Source organism: Lycium ferocissimum, chromosome 6 (genome assembly GCF_029784015.1).
Source record: "Lycium ferocissimum isolate CSIRO_LF1 chromosome 6, AGI_CSIRO_Lferr_CH_V1, whole genome shotgun sequence".
NCBI lineage: Eukaryota > Viridiplantae > Streptophyta > Magnoliopsida > Solanales > Solanaceae > Lycium > Lycium ferocissimum.
In genome coordinates this window covers 3,299,318-3,309,980 of record NC_081347.1, presented here as the reverse complement: position 1 = coordinate 3,309,980, position 10,663 = coordinate 3,299,318, and the positions used below count along the sequence as shown (strand labels likewise).

General features: G+C 33.9%; 1 pseudogene; it reads right to left on the bottom strand.

Annotated features, from left to right (window-relative positions):
* Positions 1-3,631: 3,631 nt before the first annotated feature.
* Positions 3,632-5,955, bottom strand: LOC132058938 (F-box/FBD/LRR-repeat protein At1g13570-like; annotated as a pseudogene).
* Positions 5,956-10,663: the final 4,708 nt, after the last annotated feature.

Genomic DNA, 10,663 nt, shown 5'->3' with positions numbered 1-10,663 from the left:
CAAACTTTGCCTTGAGCATATATTTTATTTTATTTTACTTTTCAAGGCAAACTTTTAGTTATGCCTTATTAAAGTTTCGCGCTAGGCACACACTTTTAGTTATGCCCACAAGACATAACTAAAAGTATGTCTCATAAGGCGGAACTTTTCCTTAAGGCATAACTAAAAGTTTGCCTTATAAGACAGTCTATGCCTTAAGGAAAAGTTCTGCCTTATGGGACATACTTTCGTTATGCCTTAACTAAAAGTCGCCCCATAAGGCATATTAAACTATGCCTTAAGGAAAAGTTCGCCTTATGAGGCGTACTTTTAGTCATGCCGAATCTAGATAACTTTAGTTTTTCCTTGAGGAAACATGCCGATCCGTATACACGCCTCTCCCCCCTTGCCTTGCGAAATTATTTTTTTATTTTATGCCTGAGCGGGGGTTCGAACCCAGAACCTCGGGTATTCGCTCACCTTTTCAAGCGAAGGACAAAACTTAAAGACCACAAATATGAGGGTCAAAATTTAAAGACCACAAATATGAGGGATAAAATTTAAAGATCACCCCAAAAGAAGGACAATCCGCGCAAAAAAATGCATTTCTTCAAGACAACAATGGCTTCAAATTTAAAACACAATTATTTAACTTCAAACTTCAAATACTATTTTTTTTTCCAAACAAAACTTAATATGTTGGGATCGAAATAATTGGGCGTCATGCGGAAGCTAACAATTGTAAATCTTGAACGGCGATAAATCAGACGATAAAAGAAAAACATACTAAAAGAGACATAATATTCTAATATAGTTTGATCAATTGCTTTACATATGAAAAACTAATAGGAAAACATAAAATCTATTGGGAGAAAAATCTCCATCTCAACAAAACTCTCTAAACGACTACATTGTGGATGCTATTGTGTGTATTGAATGAGAAGAAAATATCTTCTATTTATAGAAGTCTAAAACTTCTCCTCCAAAAAAAGGATAGATAATTTAGAGTCCTTTTCTACCAAGAAACTTTTTTGAAGTAAAACACAATTATGGTAGAATCCAAATAAGAGAAAAAATTCAGGACAAAACCTAACATAATACACCATAAATTGTAAAATCAAACTACTTAAAAGCAACAATTAAGGCAAAATATGTGTAGTTCTTCAAAAGCCATAAAAGAAGGAGAAACTCAATCATACCATAAGAGTACCTCTTTAGACATTCATCGCTAGGAACTTCGAAGTTTTAAAAGCAGCTAGCGGAAAAAAAAAAAGATTCTCAAAATTGTGCGCACTTGAACCATTTGGTGAAACATATAAAATTATGAATTACATATATATAATTGTCGGTTTCATTGGATCTTGTAAATTGTTAGTTTTAAATCAAATCAAATTAAATGTTACTCCTATTTGCGGATGACATTGTTTTGATCGAAGAGACCCGCAACAGAGTTAATTCTAAGTTGGAGGTTTAGAGACAGATTCTGGAGTCCAAAGGGTTTAGATTGAGCAGAATCAAGACGGAATACTTGGAGTGCAAGTTCAATGATGTAGAGCGTGAGGCGGGCGTGGGAGTGAGGCTTGAGGCACAGGGCATCCCAAAGCGAGGAAGTTTTAGATATCTTAGATCCATTATGCAAGAAAATTGGGAGATTGACGATGATGTCACATATCGTATTGAGGCAGGATGGATTAAATGGAAGCTCGCCTTCAGAGTTTTGTGTGATAAGAAAGTGCCACCAAAACTTAAAGACAAGTTCTACAGAGTGATGTTAGACCTACTATGTTGTATTAGGCGGAATGTTGGGCGGTCAAGAAAGCTTACGTTCAGAAGATGAAGGTTACGAAAATGAGGATGTTGCGATGGATGTGTGGCATATTAGGACCGATAGGATTAGAAATAAAGTTATCCGGGAAAAGGTGAGTGGCCGGTGAGGACAAGATGCGAGAAGCGAGGGCGAGATGGTTTAGACATGTACAGAGGAGATGCACGGAGGCCCCAGTGCGGAGGTGTGAGAGGTTGGCTATGGATTGTTTCACGAGAAGTAGAGATAGGCTGAAGAAGTATTGGGGAGAAGTGATTAGACAGGACATGGAGCAGTTGCAACTCACCAAGGACATAATCTTAAATAGGAGATTGTGGAGGAACCGAATTAGGGTAGAAGGTTAGTAGGTAGTAGAGCGTTGTCTCGTGTATCCTTTCATACTAGTAGGCGTAGTATTATGTTTAGTTTCCTGCCCTTCGAGTCTCTGCCACTATTGCTATCTCTTGTATTTCGTTTATCGTATTAGCTTGCTGCAGTTATTGTTACTTTTCTTCACAATGCTTATTTATAGTATTGTGCTATGACTTCTTTACTTTCGTCAATTCTTATCTTCCTGCAGTTATTGTTACTTTTCTTCACGATGCTTATTTATAGTATTGTGCTATGGCTTCTTTACTTTCGTCAATTCTTATCTGACCTTTTGCCCTACTTTTTCTTGAGCCGAAGGTCTTTCAGAAACAACCTCTCTACCTTCCAAGGTAGGAGTAAGGTCCGCGTACACTCTACCCTCCCCAGTCCGGTGCACAAAGCATCCTGCGTTAGCGGGGTCCGGAGAAGAGCCGCACCCCAAGAAGATGTGATGTAGACAGCCTACTCTAATGCAAGCATTAGAGGCTTTATCAATTTGACGATTGTTCTTCTTTTCTGGCTTGCGTTTGGATTTTCTTGGTGATTATCCCATTTATTCATTTAGTTTTATTTAATTATCAATAGGCTATGTCGCTCGGATCCTTAAAAGAAGTTGTCGCACCCCATCTGATCCTCCAAAAAAATGCTGCTTTTTGAATGATCATAGCAACATATTTAGCTTCAACATGTGTAGTCTACAGAATTTGTACCAATCTGCTTCTAGGGCAAGAATACAAGCATACTGAGTAATACTCGTTTGGCCTATCTAGGTAAATGAATCGAGTATCTTACAAAAGTTGAAATCCCTAAAATAAACACATGAAACATTTGGGGCATCAAAGGTGTTGTCTTGAAGGAAATGCATCAAGACTAGTTCTTGAAAATGAAGAAAGTTCACAATAATAATAACTATACCTGAGTCTCAAATAAATTGAGATCGGCTAGATGAATACTCACTGACCATGTTACTCCACTTAAACTCATCTCAAGCCAATATCCCAAATCGATCTTCTAGCCAAAATAAAAACAGAGTTAATCAGTTTAAGCTGTTAGAGAGGCGTCAGCTACCTCTTCCACAGCCCCCTAGTACCAGCAAACTGTATACTGTTTCGACAATTACTTGGCCCAGATTAGAGAAAATAAATTCTAGTCTGATTTAGGTGGAAAATTTGATCAAATTAACCTTTGATACAGGGGAAGTGCTAAATAAATAGGGTCGACATGGTACAAAGAGAAGATTAGACTACTAGCAGGTATGTTGTACACCACAACAATCTGTATAACAGTGACAAGAATCTTAAATGGCAAATATATACAATGCTGTGAACAAAACAACTCTTTTCTGCTAAAGCATTAGATAATGCTATTTCTCAATCAGAAGTAGAATACAGAGCAATATATCTAAAGACTGCTAATCATATCAAACACATCGACGCAGACTGCAATTCAAAAACATCTAGTGAAAAACATAAGTTAAAATAAGGGAACGCCAAATATTAACAAAATTTGCCAATTCATCCCTTGTTTAACAAAACTAATCAACAACAGATAAACATTAATCTGCCCACCTACACTGAAATCACATACACTGAGTTAACATCGATTCTTTTTTTTTTTTTCTCTTTTTTTTTTTTTTTGAAAACAATTTTGGCAGAACATCAATTCTTTTGTTGAGAATAGAATAACTCTGCCCTGGGAGAAGCTCTGCGAAAACGCATCAATTCTAAGGCAATATCAACGTCTATGTCTGCCCACTGACGAATGCACATACTTAGCAGAGATGGAGTGGAAGAAAGCAATAGCTTTACAAAAAGCAGTTCTGCTTTTGAACTCTTAAAAAAATTGATGGCCACATGCTCAAGGTTGTTGAGTGGTCGTTCCAAGCAGGATGGCATGTCCAGATACTTCATAACTGTTTCGGCATCGTCGCTAGTACCATCAACCTAAAAAATGGTATAAAGAAATAACAAGTCATTTATGATTCTGATGTTCACAAATATGAAGTGCAAACGTGAACCAGATCAAGACAACATAATTTTCCATTACTTACCTGAATCTCAAGCTTACTCAAATTGGGGGAATTCTTAATCAACTGTAGAACGTAACAAATCAGACCCATTTTGCCGAGGTCTAGATTTAACAATAGATGCCACAAGCAGTTGAGCATAAAAGGAGGACCATTTGATGGAACTACGTCTGCACTCAAAAACTTTGGAGCAAATACATTGATTACAATCATATATATTACCATCACTACGAGATATTTAAGTGAAACAAGTAATCAATATCTTACCTCAACAAAATAAGAATCCAAACAGAGTACCTCAAGTGCAGGCAAGCTGACAAGAAGCTTCTCCAAAGTTGATTTTTCATTAGGTTTTGGATTGTTAACCACTCCGTCACATCAAGTTTTAACACTAACACTGTCAAATTCTTGCAATTTATAAAACAATTTAGCAAGATATAGCACTTCCACTGAATGTTACTAACGTGCAAGGACTCCAGCCCTGGTGAAACAATGTTTAGGTATTCAGTACCATGACACCCCATCAAGGTCAAACTGGCAACAAGGGGGGCCTTGATAACACAAAACGATGTGGTTGGCACAAAGGTTATCTTAGACAGATCAAGGGTGATAAGATTCTGAAAAACCAACCAAAGAATTAGGTGGTTTGAAGACACAGTTGAAGAGCTTTAATTGTGTCAGGGTTAAACAATTAAATATAGAAGAAGGCAGTCTGTAGGTATTATCATCTGACATCCAAAGAGTTAGCTCCTTGACACCATTTCTGGTTACATAAAGCACCCATCTATCTATAACTCCAGATTTGTCATATGAAGAGAAACATGCTCTCCCAGCGCCAAGATCAAGAACCTCAAGAACAAACTTCACAATGTCCCCCATATGCATTAACAGAATATTGTCTACTGCTTCTTTGAAGTTGGACCTCCAACAGAAGAGGAAATCCAGCACTAAACTTGGAAGCATGGCCCAAATATATCGCCACTTTCTGGACAAAATACTAGTTCTTGCTGCGTCTTGAACCGGTAAGAGCTCAAGGATACGATCTATAACATTTCTTGGTAAATCACTGATTCTATCTTCTCTATCTCCTTCAACAGCAACTCTTTCTCCATCTGTTAGAAGAATTTGGAGAAACAAATCAAAATAGTGGTGGTTTTTTTAACGACAGTGGTGTCCGAGCCATCCTACATGCACATCAACTATTCCACAGGATACATAGTACCTCCCACCAACACAGGTATCCAGTAACTCTACCCAAAAACTTAAACAGATAAGTAAGAAATAACGTAGCATTTTTTCAACCTCATAGTTGTCCTACTGTGCACAAAATGAACGACACTATGCAGATGTTTGAAACCCTAATCTTCTCAGTGTGTTCCTTTACTTTAATAAAAGTAAAATTGAGCTTTTTGACAGAAACAAGTCATAAAATTGGGAATCAAAGTTCATATCGGAACAGTAAAATTTCCAGTTCATCATAGTAAAGAACTAGAGTGAAAAAATGAAGCATAGACTCTTAACTACATTTTACATCCTTAAGATTACACAACAAGCATACATGCACTAAGAAATTATAACAACCAAGTCAAAATACAGAACAGAAATGAAGAGCATATTGCATACCTTGAGTCATGTTTGATTAGGAAAGTTAAAGTGATTTTTTCTTGCAAACTAAGGAGTCTTCGAGCTTTAAGAGGTAAGTGTGGGCTGGGCCTTGAATCGGGTCAAGTGCACAAATAGCCATTTTGGGACTCATTTAAATTGTAATAGTAGAAGTTTATAAACTTTTGTAAGTTGTTAAGCATTTTAGAATCAACGACGGGCATAGGGGATTGAAGTTGCAAGAAGTTATAAAATTTATTTGAAGTTAGGTATATTACTTGTGTAATCAAACTTCAGACATACATACTTCAAGTTGGGAGTTTTTTTTTTTTTTTTTTTTTTTTTTTTGTTCAAATGTGTTGGGTTTAATGTTCATTATTTTTGGCTTAAGAAATTAGGTTTGACGTCGTCAAATAATAACAAGATATATTATTTCCGATTTGAGTGAAATTCCTAAAAATTAAGGGCCAGTTTGGAAAGCCACCCCGGTAATTGGAATTGGGTGTAATTACAGAGTTTGGTTTGTTTGTTTGACTAAATAATTACACAGTTAGGTGGGAATTGGGTGTAATTACACTCTCTAATTCTCAAGGGGTTGCTGAGAATTAGGTGTAGTTACACCTTGTAATTCCAGTGTTAATTTTTAGTTTCTTTCTTTTTTGTTTATTTTAATTTCTTTTCTTTTTTAATTTATTTTTTATTTCTATTATTTTAAATTATTTTTTATGTTTACTTTTAATTATTTTTATTTTTTAAAATATATTTTTTCTTTTTATAATTATTTATCTCTTATTTCCTTTCTTCTCAATCCCAACCTTTACTTCTTATGGTTTCATGTAATTACTCGTATTTTTATTTTTATTTTTTTATTTTATTAATTTAGCATAACCGTGCTATTATCCTAATTTTAGAAACTACACCTCTTAATATTAGAAAGAATTAGTCATTAACAAACTTGGCATATAATGAATGACGTTATTAAAGTAAAATTTTGTTATGAATGAGGTTATAGACTTTATTTTTCCTTTCTTTTGAATTATATTTACTTAAGTGATGTTGGAACTTATGTAATGTTGGAATTTGAGATAAGAGTATTATGTTAAACTTTTTCTTTTGGATTTGGAATTTAGGTTATATTTTCTATTTTAATTTATTTGCTTTAGTACTATTGACTTGTTATTTCACATTACATGTTGTTTATTTTTCACTTACAGTTAATAGTTTTTTTTTGTCAAACATTTGAATAATGTTATGCCATTATATTTATAATTTTTTTTGTCAAACATCCCATCCATGATGTTCTTACAAAAAAGACTGCTTTTAAGTTTTATAATTAATTAAAATTAAAATATTATTAATTTGAAAATTTTATATCAATCATGTTTTACAATATTAGTTACAAATATATGATTGTTAATTAATATAATTTCAAGAAACAATGTGTTATTAAATAACTAATTTAATATCATTGTAAAGGCACATATTTTTTAATACTCTATCCGTTTCAATTTATGTGAACCTTTTCGGACTATACGGGTCAAACTTCATAACTTTGACCCTGAATTTTGACATAAATTTTTCAAGTTTGTAAAAATAAAATTTATATATTTAGAAACTACATAAAAAGTACTATAAGTCATGATAATTTATAATTTAAATATTTTTAAAAAAATGTGGTCAAAGAAACACCTCGTAGACTCCCCAAATAGTAATAGACTCACATAAATTGAAATAGAGGGAGTATTAATTTTAAATTTTATTTTTTAATTAAACAAACTGTGTAATTACACTTGTGTAACCAAACAGCATGCTTGTAATTACACTGTAATTACATTATGACAAACAACATGTCGTTGTAATTACAATATTGTGTAATTACTAGGCTTAATTACTACCCTAGTAATTACACCAATTCCAATTACTAGGTGGCTTTCCAAACAGACCCTAATTGCGTACTTTTAATAGTTGAGTGATCATTTATGCAATGAAATCCCTATAATCATGAATAACACGTGGTCTCTTGTTAGTTGTTACTAGTGAGTTGTGTTGTTTGTAGTTTATACATATCACTAGTGTGCACGGGCCCAATGTTGTACTCTATGTAAACAAATGGATTATCTTAATTTTTAAAAAAATATGAAACGTAGTATGTTTTTTTTGTTTTTTTTATTTTTTTGTCCATTTAGACGGTGTTTTTGAATGAGAGATGTATGATGATTATTTAATGAAATTTTTAATATACCATTATTCTTAATTATCATACATTATTGTAGTGTTGTAGGAGATTTTTATTTATTTATTTTGTATTGTTGGCTCCCCCTTATAAGATTACTTGAGTAAATAAGGAAACAAAATAAATAGATTACTCTTTATTTGGATATATAAAGAGAACAAATAAAATTTGTATTTTTATGTAGTTTCCAATCTTTTATCTACATCTATTGTGGTTAAAGTAAATCAAACATTACCTGAAGACAAATGATTTACGGTATGTGTAAGAATATACCCAATAGTTACGGGTGTACAAAGTAAATAGACAAACCGCACCAAATCAATAATCCAAGTCAAACCGAAAAAAAACCCCGACTAGTGGTTTGGTTTGGTGTTGACAAAAAAAAAAAAAAAAAAAAAAAGGACCATAATTGGTTTGGTTTTAACTAAAAAAAAGTCAAACCGAACCAAACCATCCCGACATTACATGTATTCAATTTTTAAAATATTTTATACATAAAAATATTTATTTGTAATGTAATTTATAAATATATTTTAAATTTTTTCGTAGTTTTTTTTTATATTTATTATCATATTATTCAAGCTTGAATTTAGAATTTTGAACGTCAATAAGTTTTATATCCTATGGATGTTAGTAACTCAAATAAAGTCCAAATCAAAACTAACTCAACACTAATGCTAACAAAAGAAATTCAATTTTCCAGTAGGAATGACAATAATGTTGGATATTTATTCGTTAGTTTTGCGTAATTGATTTAGAGAGTGAAAATACATAACTTAAGTTTTTTCCTTTGTCATATAATTAATACTTATTAGCCGTACTTATTTTACTATGACTTAGTATTTTTAGATTATGATCATTTTCTTTATGGATTGTTAATTAGTAATATTTATTTTAACTGATTTTATTAGCTTTTTTTGAATATTTTAATACAATGTCATTACTCTTCTCACATTTTGTGATATTTTCTTAAGAAACACCTTAATTATATAGTTGTATCATACTAGGACTAAAAAAATATTTGAAGTAAAAGTTATATATTTTGTATCAAGACTATTCCGAAAGAAAAAACCCAAGAAAACTGAATAACCCGAGAAAAGCCGAGGTTGAAAACCCCGAATTTTATTGGTTTGGTTTGGTGTATAAATTTAAAAACCCGACGCAATTGGTTTGGTTTGGTGTTTAAAAAATCCAAACCAACCCGATCCATGTACATCCCTACCAGTAGTCATTAAAGCTACATTATACGAAATTAATCCCAAGGATTTTTTTTATAACGGAAGTGAAATGAAATAACTGATGAAGGCTAACTGACTTGGATATTTTAATTCTTTGCTCTAATAAAAAATGGATTGATTAAAAGGCCAGCCCGGTGCACTAAGCTCCGACTATGCGAGGGGTCCGGGGAAGGGCCGGACCACAAGGGTCTATCGTACGCGGCCTTACCTTGCATTTCTGCAAGAGGCTGTTTCCACGGCCCGAACCCCTGACCTCCTGGTCACATGGCAGCAACTTTACCAGTTACGCCAAGGATCCCCTTAAAAAAAAAAAAGGGCACCGGTGCACTAAGCTCCCGCTATGCGCGGGGTTCGAGGAAGCCACTAAAAAGACAAGTTATTTACATAGAGTTGTCAGGCATGCAACAATAAAGAAAAATGCGTGTTTTTAGCTAAGGTGACACTTATTATGGGATGGAGGGAGTATCTTTAAAGCTCGAAAATCTATAAAATACCGAAATTATCCTGATAAGCTTTTGGCTTATGTGGTGATGTATGTTGAGATAAGCAAGGGGCAATTTGGTCAACTCAAACAAACATCTATATTCCAACTACAGTAAGATACATTTTCAGCCAATCACGTTGCTCCATTTCGACTGAAATGCCCCTAAAATGCCAAGCAGGCATGTTGACGTCCTGTGTGCTTATACCCTTTTATTAGATAGTAGAATAGAATGTTTTCTCCTTTAGTAAAACTATTGAAATTGAAGCCATCTAACATGTAACTGTGTGCCAAGACACATTTGTAGGAGACTCTATTTTTTTTTTTCCTGCCTATACGAAATCAGAGGATCAAAAATGGGCAAATAAATCTACATATCTAACTCTTCTAACTTTATATAATTTCTTTTCTTCTATTCAAATTATAAGTGGACATTGTCTTGGTAGAGATTGGAGCTCGAATATTACAGATGCATGCTACACTTCTTGCCACTTTGGTCGCTGGATTTTCAATCTTCTCAAGCACTCTTGAATTTCTTTCTGTCCATATTGCATGAATGAATTCAATATAGACAAGGTTAAGGACACATGCCACCTGAGTTTTGCCCTTAGTGCATTCTGCTTGAAAAGCAGAATTGAATTTTAAGAAGAGATGCCAGGAGGTTTCGATCCTGTGTCTGCTGGACAAAGTCCAACGCAAGGGTCCCTTCCTTGCCATCGAACCAGCCACGCATTTAGTTGTGGGTTCTCATCTGAAAATTGTTATACTCTTCCTGTATTTTCCCATATAATTACAGGATCTACGGTGACGGGTGTGGGTTCTCAGGAACCCACACCCACTACTGCAGATCTGCCCCCGTCCACTGGTGAATATCTATCCATGATTAATCTGTACCATATGCTTCTAGTCAGTGAACACTCAGCAAATAAAT